The sequence below is a fragment of the Podarcis liolepis genome, assembly GCF_965112155.1.
Source record: "Podarcis liolepis genome assembly, chromosome: 1".
Taxonomy (NCBI): Eukaryota; Metazoa; Chordata; class Lepidosauria; order Squamata; family Lacertidae; genus Podarcis; species Podarcis liolepis.
The window spans coordinates 89165598-89177549 of NC_139554.1; positions in this window are offsets into that span (position 1 = coordinate 89165598).

Sequence of the window (11952 nt, forward strand, 5' to 3'; positions counted from 1 at the left end):
TCGCAGTCTGAAAGCATGCAGTGCAAGTAGAAAAATAGATACCACTCTGGCGGGAAGGTAAACAGCATTTCTATGCGCTGCTCTGGCTTCACCAGAAGCAGCTTAGTCATGCTGGCCACATGACCTGGAAAAAACTGTCTGCAGAAGCAGACAAATGCCGGTTCTCTGGGCCTGTAAAGTGAGATGAGTGTTGCAACCCCAGAGTCGTTCACGACTGGATTTAAATGTCAGGCGTCCCTTTACCTTTACCTTTAAGGAAAAGTGGGACATTCTGGGATCAAATCAGAAACCGGGACAGCTTCTGTAAATCCAGGACTGTTCCTGGAAAACAAGGACACTTGGAGGGTTTGGAGCTGTACACCACCCACCAGCTAATGAGGACCTAAGTTGTCAATAATCCTAACAATGTCAGAGCCAAAAAGACCACAAAGCTCTAACACTCAAACTGGAAACAAGGACTGCAAGAGATCTCTTACCCTGAGTCAAAAATACACAGAGAAAAAAGCAACAGCTCTTCTTGAACAGTGCACTGCAGGGTTGTTGTGTACTACTCAGCCAAGTCCATCTCCTGTAGATCAAAGAATAGTAGAGTTAGAAGGTACCCTAAGGGCCATCCAGTCCACCCCCTGCAATGTAGAGGCATGCAGCTGTCCCATATGGGGAGTGAACCTGCAACCTTGGTATTATAAGCACCATGTTCCAACCAACTGACCTATATTCAGTGCAATCTCAATAGCATGCCAATTAATTTTCCAGCCAGTGCACCATATATTTTCAACAACATCCCCTTGCAATCTGAGCCTCAAATTAACAATTTTTATTGATAATTTTAATGTGTCCTGCAAACTGCTTAGAGGTTTTACTACACTCAAGCAGTATATAAATTTAAATGAACAAACAAACGAATGAATGAATGTTGGACATGCTGGCTGGGGCTGATGGGAACATGAGTCTATCCACATCTGGGGGTCTGCAGTATCCTCATCCTTGGTTTATATGCAAGGACTTCATTGCGGAATATGAAGCCATTCATGCTGGCTTCGTGCTATCTTCTGAAATGTTCCATTTGGCACATGAAGTTAACAATGCTGTGTTTAATAGGAGTGGAATGGCACTTTAGCTCTAGTAGACCTCACATTACCCGACCTACATCTAATCCTAGACTTGCCCTGCTGTGTAATTTTATCTAATGCTTGGAGAAAATTAGCAAATGAAGGCACCTTTCTTATCTGCATATTCAGCCAGGCAAAGAAATGGAAGGTGCTTCACTTGCAGCGAGCAGAAAAACTACTTAGAGAACTCCCCCCCCCAAAAAAAATCTTTTAAAAATACATCAGACAACAATTTCCCAGCTTTAAAAAGAACCCCTGATTATTCAAGCAGGGTTTCAATTGTCTCCCCTTGTACATTCAATATGTTATTTTAGGATTTGTTATGTAGATTGTACTCAGGCGACTGAAATCTCCTTTCTGTGTAATCTCCTGGCATTGCTTTTGTTCCCATCTAGCAGATAAAAAAGAAGATTTCACACAGCCTTTTACTTTTCTCATTTGACACATTTCTGTACATTTTGTGCACACAGATCCTTAGTAATGGCTGGGGGGGAAGTAGCTGGATGTAATTGGACAGAGGAGAAAAATAATGTGAAACTGGGATCTCGGCTATTTTGAATGTCCAGCTGTCAATGGTTTCTGTTTTGTTTTTGTTTTTTTAAAAAAAGACAAGTGAAAGCATTTTGGTTAGGTTGATCAAGACCTTTATCTAAAGAACTTCCTGGCTGCTTTAACAGGTTTTTCTTGTTTTGCGTTGCTGTGGAAGGCCAGAAATGGGAACAAATAGCCAAGGCAGAACCACAATGACTACGACCATTTCTATTCATTATTTTTTGGGAGGGCGGCACAAACTGATCATTTAATATTTTTTTATTGTCTTCTTTTCCTGGATTTTTTTTTAATTAGTACTTCTTTAAATGATTTCATGTCAGCTGTATGTTTGTGAGTGGGCCCCTGCAGTCAAATCTTTCACTATATGAGGGTGTTCCCTGAGCCTTGATATCATGAAGTGGCAGGACAACAGGGAGGAGGAAGAGGATCCTGATGGGGGTGTAGCTGGAACAGGGACACATTGGGGCAAGCTGGGGATGGGGAGGAGAGGTCGGTGTAGGGAGTACTCACGAGGTGATGGAGGATGACGAGAGGATGGGGGTCAGTGCACAGGAACCAGAGCAGCAGGACCCATCACCAGAGCCAGAGGGGCTCCTGTTTCCATGGACACGGTGGGCTCTGAGGCATAGGGAGCAGTGGGATTGGACCTTCTGCTTGCAAGGCACAGTGTAAGTGCAGCAACTGAGCCAAGCCAGTGCTGCTGCTGTGCCCACGCTGCTTCAAACTCCCCTCATCTCTCTCTATCCTTCCCCATAAGCCCAGCCCCACAGCTGATGGGAGGTCTGGTGCTGCTCCTTCCCTCCGGCTGCCCATGACCTGACATCATATATAATACCAGGTGTGGGGCAGGTAAAGACATCACTTCCTGATGAAAGTGAGGTTTGCAAGTGGCACCAATCAGCTGATCGCTATTTGCCTGCCTGGTTTCAATACAGGGCTGAAGGAATCAGGAAGCAAAACGGCCAACCCAGTTTGGCTCTATTATTGAGGTCTAGTTTAGCCATAAGGGATGTGGGTGGCACTGTGGGTTAAACCACAGAGCCTAGGACTTGCCAATCAGAAGGTCGGCAGTTCGAATCCCTGCAACGGGGTGAGCTCCCGTTGCTCGGTCCCAGCTCCTGCCAACCTAGCAGTTCGAAAGCATGTCAAAGTGCAAGTACATAAATAGGTACCGCTCTGGCGGGAAGGTAAACAGTGTTTCTGTGCGCTGCTACTGCTCGCCAGAAGCGGCTTAGTCATGCTGGCCACATGACCCGGAAGCTGTATGCCGGCTCCTTCAGCCAATAAAGCGAGATGAGCGCCGCAACCCCAGAGTCGGTCAGGACTGGACCTAATGGTCAGGGGTCCCTTTACCTTTAGTTTAGCCATCTGTGCGCGTGGTTATGCAGATTGGTGTATGGGTCCTGGGTGTTTTGTTTAGATGAGGTAGTCAGTTTCAGAAATACTATAAAGATCAGCCTATTGTTCATTTCCCACCCCCCGGACTGGAAATCATCTAGCTCCTTCTGTTTCTCTGCTGCCATGGCCATGGACAAATGAGACTGATCCTCTGAGCCTCAGGTAGTAGGCTGCTGTTCTTAGCTTAACTGCGGAACTAATTACTAGACTGATTAAATACATGCATTAATAAATGTACAAACACAGAAACTGCAACTTAATTAACTTCTTAAATAGCAAAGGGCAAAACAATACATATGCAGTTCTGTGACCTTTTCTGTCACCTGCGATGTTGAGACGGTTCCCCGCCTCCCCCGACCTCAGAGTTTCCTGAATTAATTGGGTGATATTATTCATCTGCAGCTTTGCATTTATTATTCTTTTTTGAAGATTATCCCCTAACTGTTACAGAGTCAAACAGTTTGTGTGTGAGAGATAAGCAAAATATTTACTGCCTTGAATTGACATACCTAAACAGATGAATCACAAGAGGATGTCTGCAACCCATAGACTCCTTGTGCAGCTGTAACTTTTGCGCTACCAGTGCTACCAGTGGGCACCTAACTGGGAACTCTGTGCCCCTCATGCAGGCAAGGGTGTTTTTTTCTTTTCTTTCTGCCATGCCTACACAATGTAATCCTTATCAAAAATGCCACCCCATATCCCCCTCCCTTTAATCTAGATTTACCTTCTCAGACTTGTCCTATGCCTGGTCTGAACACAACACACATTTTTATTGTACACCTCTTTGCACACCTCACTGCCATTGCTAGAGCTATTTACCAGTGTGGTGTAGTGGTTAAGAGCGGTAGTCACGTAATCTGGGAAACCGGGTTCGTGTCTCCGCTCCTCCACATGCAGCTGCTGGGTGACCTTGGGCCAGTCACACTTCTGTGAAGTCTCTCAGCCCCACTCACCTCACAGAGTGTTTGTTGTGGGGGAGGAAGGGAAAGGAGAATGTTAGCCGCTTTGAGACTCCTGAAGGGGAGTGAAAGGCGGGATATCAAATCCAAACTTTTCTTCTTCTTCTTCTTTGCACACCTTGCCACTATTGCTACAGCTACCTGCTGGACCAATTTTCCCCATCTTCTTCCATAATACACATACTTTCTTGGGTGAACCCAGATGGAGGAGCCATCATCTTTTTTGTGGGCAGCAGCAAACTTATATCTTTGATGATAATAAAAATATAAAAACAATGGTATTCTGTATATCCCACCTACCTTGGTTGCGACTTCCAGCACATATAAAAACATTAAAAACTTCCCAATACAGGGCTGCCCTCAGATGTCTTCTAAAAGTTGTGTAGTTCTTGATCTCCTTGACATCAGATGGGAGGGCATTCTACAGGGAGGCCACTGCTAAGAAGGCCCTCTGCCTAGTTCCCTGTCACTTTACTTCTCGCAGTGAGGGAACTGCCACAAGGCCCCCGGAGCTGGACCTCAGTGTCCAGGCTGAATGATGGGGATGAAGATGCTTCTATAAACCCATGTTAACCCAAAAACATAATTGTGTGGGCTGCATTCTGGAGACATTGTTCCCGAAACATTGTCTGGATCAGGTGCAATTGAAGTTGACATTAAGAAGGGGCGTGTGGCACCCTATCTCTTTCACCTCAAAGAATTCATTCCAGCAAAATTTCTTACCTCCAGTTTTGACCAATGCATTTCTTTCAGGCTGGCATTACCATAGCCTTTGCACGGTTTTCATTAATTGAGACCATTTGTTATGAGACAGGCTCAAGATTCAGGGCCAGGAGCTGAGGCTACTTTTCATAATGCATGGTGTTGGAAAGCAATCACACAGGAGATTTCTTCAGGGGCCCAAGAGCTTCCCTAAGTGAACAGCATAACTCACCTACAAATAACAGAGGACTCTAACACCTAAAAATAATTTATGTGGTTGTCAGACCTGAGGAACTGAAGGCTTCTCCTGGGAGGCAGTTTTAAGAAGGAGCTTTGGAAATCACAGGTTTGATAAATGGCCCCACAATTAAGCATTTCCACAAGAAGCAGAAAGAGGGAAGCTAATGTGTAAGAGAATTGGCCTCAATGCACTTCACAACAGCCCCATGGTGTGGGGTGCCAGAGTAAAAGGAAAACAGCTCTAAAATACAATTTATTGTGAAAGATGCTCAGAGAAGAAGAAATCATGTATAAATACTGTCCACACCACACTGAAGTCAGTGGGATGTAAAGAGAGCTGCACTGAATATTTCCCAGGATTGGTTTTTGGTTAGAAACTATGGGACAGAGCACTGTTAATGAAACATGCCTATTGCAAAAGAGATAGTGAAAGACAAGCACCAAACAAGTTTATTGAAAAATGGCATTTCTTAATAGAAAATGAATTTCCAAGGTAAGACACAACTTTATGTACTGCTTTCATTCATGACACCAGGCATTTTGATTATTGTTGTTGTTTAGTCGTTTAGTCGTGTCTGACTCTTCGTGACCCCAGGGACCAGAGCACGCCAGGCTCTGGTCCATTATACATCATGATAAAATGTGGGTTTGCAGATGAAATGGGCTTCCAGGTGAACAACATGCAAAAGTGACAGATTCTGGAAACAGTCTGGATTCACCCACTCCAGATTAAAATCTAGTGAGATTTAAAGGTGCTTTCTCAAATTGGGCCCTGCTCTGCTAATGATGGTGGAGGCAGGGACCTTCAGAAGCCCTTTTGTCCATGCAGAAGTCCTCTTCTAAATCACACATGCTGTCCCTTTTACTGCAGCTGGTCATATACTTAAAAGGTTTGTTTATTTCACTGTATCTCTGTTGTTCAAAAGGAACCAGCACTGTCAGAAGTGGGGTTTTTTTCTCCTTTCTTTCTATTTTTGCCACTGCTTATTGCCCAAAGTTATAACAGGGGGAAAATGCAATTTGTCTGTGATAGATCTCTGAAGAAGAGAGAGAAACCAAGTTGATGGACAAGTGGCTTTCAGCGTTTCCATCAGACACGTCCCTCTTTCAAACCAATTGTAATGTCCTTGACCTCAACTTTCAATACATGGATGGTCCTTGATCATCAAAGTTCCCAGTATGGGGGGAAAAAATACAAACTCATCTTTTTTATATATAAATGGGTTTAACTAAGAAGAGGCTCTCAAGAGGCCCAGCTACTTCCAATAAAGCCCTTTCATTATGTTCTCGCCTAACCAGTGTCACCATTTTGCTCTCTCAGCAGCTGAGAACAGTTAGAAATGTTCAAAATGTGTCTTCTCCGAGTTTCATGCTGTTGCATGCTCAAAAGGAGCAACAGGGATTTCAAAAAGCAGACAATGTTCCTCTCCTCTCTATTGATACTCTTGTTTTATTTTTGCCTTTTAAAAAATAATCTTTGCAGAGTTCCGCAACTCAAAAAAAACCAGCACGACTTGTAGCAGTTAAGACTGGGTCTGCTTCAAAAGAGGCTAGAACAAAAAGCATTGTTTCAAGGGCATTTACCATTTTCTGCATCTTAAGGTCAGTGGAACTTCAGCTGGGAGCTGTACTCAGGCATTTTGCTGACACAATGAGTCGTTTTCCCGGTAATCACCTCTTAACAACAGGCAGGTGGGTTACTTGATAATATGGATACATTTCATAATCATAAAGTGGCGACTCACATGTCACTCCATCGTTCTACATGAAAAGCAGCAGTGGTCCCACGACTCCTTTTCTTTACATGAAATGGCCCCTTCCCCTCTAGACAGGGCAGGTGGTGGAGAGAAAGTCAGCTTTAAAAGTTTGACTATGTGTGCATGCATTGCTTGTGCTTACAGGGTTTCCTCTTGTGAACCTCTTTAACAAGCCGATGAATATAATTTTCAGGCGACTTCAGCAAGAAAATTAGCCACAGTGGGTACACCAAGCTGCTATTTCTTTGATTAACACCAGTGAATTAGTACCGTTGAAGGCAAGGCTGTCTTCTGGTTGCTTGCCATCACCTTCAGAGGGAAACATCGAGGGTGGTTTGCAAAGATGGAGCTCAATAACTTCAGGTGTTGAAGCTATGAAATGGCAATATGAGGTGAGACACACACACAGAGAGAGGGGGGGTGTCACACTTCACCCCACCCCTTCTTGGACTGCCATAGCAATGTGAGTGATGGCAGGTCAGTGAAGTGCTGCACCAACTGCTTCTGCACCAGCCACCAGACTAACAACCAGGGCCATCTTACCCATAGGCGCTAGGGGTGAGGGGCACCCGGGTGCTGGGCTCTCAGGGGCGCCAGGCCAAGAGTCCAGGATCCAAGAGTTGAGTCTGGGGAAGAGCCTGCCAGACGGTCAGAGTGCCGCGATGGGCTCTGCGGTGCGAGTTGGGGGGTGACTGAGCCAGTGAGATGCAGAGGCAGCTGGTCGGCTCTGCCCTTCTGCACACCTGGGACTGGGATGGGTGGGGTATAAATAAATAAAATATCATTATTATATGGGACTGGGCAACCTGGGGGGACAACACCGGGCGGATCTTTGCACCCCGGCACCGCATATGCTTAAGACAGCTAACAACCAAGCCCACTCTGTGTCAAGCAGTACAAAGAGAGGGGGAAACTAATAATCAATAGTTGTCAATAATTTTTAACAATGCCCACAAGGGGCACTGGAGCAGTTGTTGTGCAAGTTTGGCTGGCACATGCTTATTAACCTATTTTTGTGTCTGCCTTCTCTCTGGGGCCAGGGCAATGCTACCTCCCCATGGACGGCTTGTGGGGAAGGAGCAGGAATACTTTAACAGAATGGCAAAATGTGTGAAGTGGAAATAGAAATGTAGTATTGCATGCTTCCATGTTCAGAGACACGTTAGTCTGATTATTAGAGTCAGGGGTCACTTTATGCCTTCTTTTGACTTCCCAGAGGCTTCTGGCTGACCACTGTTAGAAGCAGAATAGTGAGCTAGACCTTTGGCTTGGCTCAGCAGGACTCTTTCTCTCTTTCTTTCTTTCCTATAAAAAGGGGGGGGGGATGTCTAGAAAATAGCAAAGCCAGCTATTCTTTCCCAAAACTCACAATGTTCACATATTCCAATCTGGAAAATGCATTATCTACAGTCAAAAGACTACCCTTTGAAATTCTGCAAAGCAGATGTTTGTTTTTGCTAGTTCATTATTTCTTCATAATGAGCATTATTTTGCAGTTGTTTTGATTGCCATATAATGAGAAGGTGTTGCAAAGAATGTAAAACTGGTGAGATGTGGAGGGGCCCTGGAATCAGCTACATTTTGCAGTGGTAAAAAAGGGATGGCGACAATAATGTAGATTGGGGAATAAGTATTTGTCAAAATATATATTTGATACTAGTTTTTCAGGCTTAAGAAATGGATGGAGTTGAAATCATGGTCTCTAGGTAGAAAACAATTGTTCTTTGTTACCTCAGCTATTATCACAACCAAGCACAGGAGAAAAAATATGTTCCAGTTGCATGCCAGTTTCCTGAAGATGCCTTCCACAGTCTCCTTTGCTCTCCAGTATGTGCAGCTTAGTTGACCTCAAACAGAACTCTTGAATACTGTGTGTGTGTATAATTCTAATGTTCTAATAACACACACTCCTCCAGCTAGTCAACGAGATTTAGAGTGATCTCTGAGAGGACTCCTTTAAAAAAAATTAAGTTATTAGGCTATATTTAGACATATGACATGCAACAATTACATAAAATGAGTTAAAATGAAACAACAGTATATACTCAGATAAACATTTCTGAATATATAAACAAATTTGTGTTAAAGTATATATAGCATAATTAGTATGGATATGACATTATGCATAATTATGTGTATGCTTAGATTGTTGATCATTAATAAAAGTTTTTTGTATCAATAACATTTTTTTAATTGAAATATTTTCCATAGGTAACAAAAGTACTTTCATTGCCTCCATTTTTAAGGCTTAGCATCCTTCATACAAATCAATTACTGTCAGTTTGAGACATTTATAACCATCTTAATTTATGGGGATTTATAGGCATTTATAGGGAGTAAGGGTGAAAAGGGAAAATTAAAACAGATACTTAATGCACACCAAACTGTGCTGTAAACTATAAGTACCATTCTGCCATATGCTTGAGACCACTCCTGTTGAGCTGTCAGCTTTGGATTCTTTGCACTCTTCTGACGGAGAGCACATACTCCCACTCTGAGTTATGAGAAGTTCCAAGACTGCAGAAATTTCACAGGTTCAGTTTGCTTTGTAAGGAGTGCACTAGACGCTGATCAATGTTTTATAACATATGAGCTTATTTAGCAGGCAGCCAAACTCCACGGCACTCATCAGAACTCCAGGGAGACAGGTAACAGCCTACTGTGCTTAAGTTTCATGTAGCTCTCTTGATCTCTGGGTCAGAATGTTGTGTCTCTTTTACACAGTAAAAACTCAATTACCTCATCCTTAGCTGGGAGGGAGGGAGGCTTACCCCTCTTCTCTGATCACCCCCCCCCCCCATGGCCAGTATCAAGAAGCTACTCTCTAACCATTTAGTTTCCATGACAACACATTGCCTGCACTTTACCTAACAAAGCCGTGTGCCAGGCTTAACCAGCTTTAAGCAGGCCTTCTGACCTGTTAACACTCTCCCATCCAATCCTCCAGTGTGAGGACAGTGCACAAAAAGTCGAAGGTAGCATTTCTGTCACTCCTCATCCTGGTTTACTTCCGCATCAATTTACATAAGACTAATCATGCCAAAATGTCTGCTTAGGCTAACATGATTTAGCTGGCTACATCCAAGACAGTAGACTGTGTTTTCTCATTTTGCTGTTTGGACTCTTATTTTCTGTTTCCTTGAATGGAGTAGTTTATAGACAAACACAACAAAAATGAGCATTGTTGAAAAGAAGGAATAAAAATAATAAAATGAAATTAGATGTGTGTTTTCCAGCTTGCAGAAATTAATGGGCCCTTTCTGTTTGCGTATGGCTTTCTTTTTTTAAAAGTCACACACAATTGGATTTAATTGGTATGTACATTTTGCATATTTGAATCATCTTAGCTACCGCTGCATTTTCATAATGTTTTCTTCATGCTACTTTTTAAAACCATGCAGGGATCATGTCGCATGCTTGGATTTTCAAACAACAAGAATAACATATTTTTCTCTCTCCAATGTCCAGCGCCCCTCCCTTTAGTGGTTCCATAAAACAAGATAGAACCCTTGTAAATTACTATTTCTTTGAGGACAGAATGGGAAGAGATTAGTGGTGCAGTTTGAGCAATGAAGTTTCTCTTGCTTTGCACAAATAATCATAATAATAAAAATAAAAGATTAAAATGTCTGTATCCAAAGCTCAGCCTCCCATTGTAAATAAGAACACAAATGAGGGAATCCGCCAACTCCGATAAAGCAGATGACATTATACATTTCATTACATGAGTTTATCTGCAAAGCAGGATGTTTTGCTAATCTCATGGACACAGGCCGAATGATTCGTTCTTCCTTTCTCAGGTCATCTTGCAAGGATCCTGATTAACGTGTCACCAAATTGTGGGGAGGGTAGAAGTTTCACTAACTTTTACATTACCCACAAAGCAAGTCCTAATTTTGCTTATTTTGCATGTGTGGAAGTAGGTTAAAGTGTTCATACTGTGGTCACATAATGCCACCCACTCATGGCTACATCCTGTCCCCTGCTCCCATCCTCTGACTAAAGGCTGCTTTGGAACCTTTTTTTAAAAAAATAGACCCTTTTCCTGGAAACATTGTGGTCATCTCATAACAGGATTTTACATCATTCTGAATGTTCTAAATGAAATATTTGAAGAGAATCCTATTCTGTTGATGATGATGTTGCAAATCAGCCTTGCAAATCAAACATCATACCTGCAAACTAATCCTCTTTAACTTATTTGCTTTTCTGTTTCCTCCCTGGCAGGTTGACATTTCTGAAAGGCGCCACTTCAAGGTAAGAGTAGGGCCTAGGAGGTGCAGGTTCAATTTCCACTCAGCCATGTACCCCTCCCCTTTTGAATTTTGATTCGTTTCCGAGCGTCTCCACCCCCATTGTTCGGACTGGACACTGAGGTCCACCTCCGAGCAGTGGCGTAGCGTGGGGGGTGCAGGGGGGGCCGGCCGCACCGTGCGCAACATCTGGGGGTTAGGGTTAGGGGGTGCAAATCCACGGGTTAGGGGGTGCAAATCCACGGGTTAGGGGGCACAAATCCACGGGTTAGGGGGCGCAAATTACTTGCCTTGCCCCGGGTGCTGAAAACCCACGCTACGCCACTGCCTCCGAGGGCTTTCTGGCGGTTCACTGCGAGAAGTGAGGTTACAGGGAACCAGGCAGAGGGCCTTCTCGGTAATGGTGCCTGCCCTGTGGAACACCCTCCCATCAGATGTCAAGGAAATAAGCAGCTATCCTATTTTTAAAAGACATCTGAAGGCAGCCCTGTTTAGGGAAGATTTTAATGACTGGTGTTTTAATGTATTTTTAGTATTTTGTTGGGAGCCGCCCAGAGTGGCTGGGGAAACCTAGTCAGATGGGTGGGGTATAAGTAATAAATTAGTAGTAGTAGAAGTAGTAGTATTCCACTTTTCCAACAATTGCATTGAGCTCAAAAGCAGCTCACAATAATAATGGGGAGATGGGGAAATTCCATGGGAAACCCAGATATCTACGAAAAGAAGAGCTCAGCATCATGTTAAAACAAGCATCCCATTCCCTCCCCTCCTCCTGTGTGTTGTTCCCCTCCCAAGAGCTGATATGTTGTGGGGGCATGCAGGGGAAGAAGAGGGAGAAAGCCCTGTTGCCCTAGCAGGAGCCTTTACACTGGCTCCCACTGGTTGAATTGGACCTGATGGCTTTTCTCCATGTGGGATGATGATGATGAAGATGATGATGATGATAATTCCCCAGCCACTCTGGACGGCTTCCAGC